Consider the following 670-nt stretch of genomic DNA (forward strand, 5'->3'; position numbering starts at 1 on the left):
CAGATATAAAATTCAATATTTTAAGATTTTTAAGTGACACTGACATGAATAGTATTGGAGCTTTGTGCCATAAAACCCAACCCACTGACATGAATAGCATTGGAGCTTTGTGTCATAAAACCCAACCCACTGACATGAATAGCATTGGAGCTTTGTGCCATAAAACTCAACACACTAACATGAATAGCATTGGAGCTTTGTGCCATAAAACCCAACACACTGACATGAATAGCATTGGAGCTTTGTGCCATAAAACCCAACCCACTGACATGAAAGTTTTGCTATGTCACTTTAATAGAAAGAAGTATTCCAAATCAGATGAGATCAAGGAGATGGGTTAAATGGTAGTTTGAAACAGCATCAAACTGCTATAAATCTGTGTAAAAACAGTCTGAGATAATTGTAGCTTTATGATCATTACAATAAATAAATAGACACTTCTTAAAGGTAAAAAGCTAAAATAATTCTTTGCCTATCCTTCCCCAAGATAAGAAAAATACTAGAAATTCCAATGTGTGACAAGGGGGAGCACATTCTGAACTTGTACTTAGATATTTAAATTTTGTACCTAAGCCAGTATGTGGTATGCAAGCATACCATTTGTTTACTACTACCTGTGTTAAAATAGAAATTTAAACCACGTTTCGTTAATTCAGGTATATGTAGTGTT

The sequence above is a fragment of the Limulus polyphemus genome, unplaced genomic scaffold (assembly GCF_000517525.1).
Source record: "Limulus polyphemus unplaced genomic scaffold, Limulus_polyphemus-2.1.2 Scaffold1583, whole genome shotgun sequence".
Classification (NCBI taxonomy): Eukaryota; Metazoa; Arthropoda; class Merostomata; order Xiphosura; family Limulidae; genus Limulus; species Limulus polyphemus.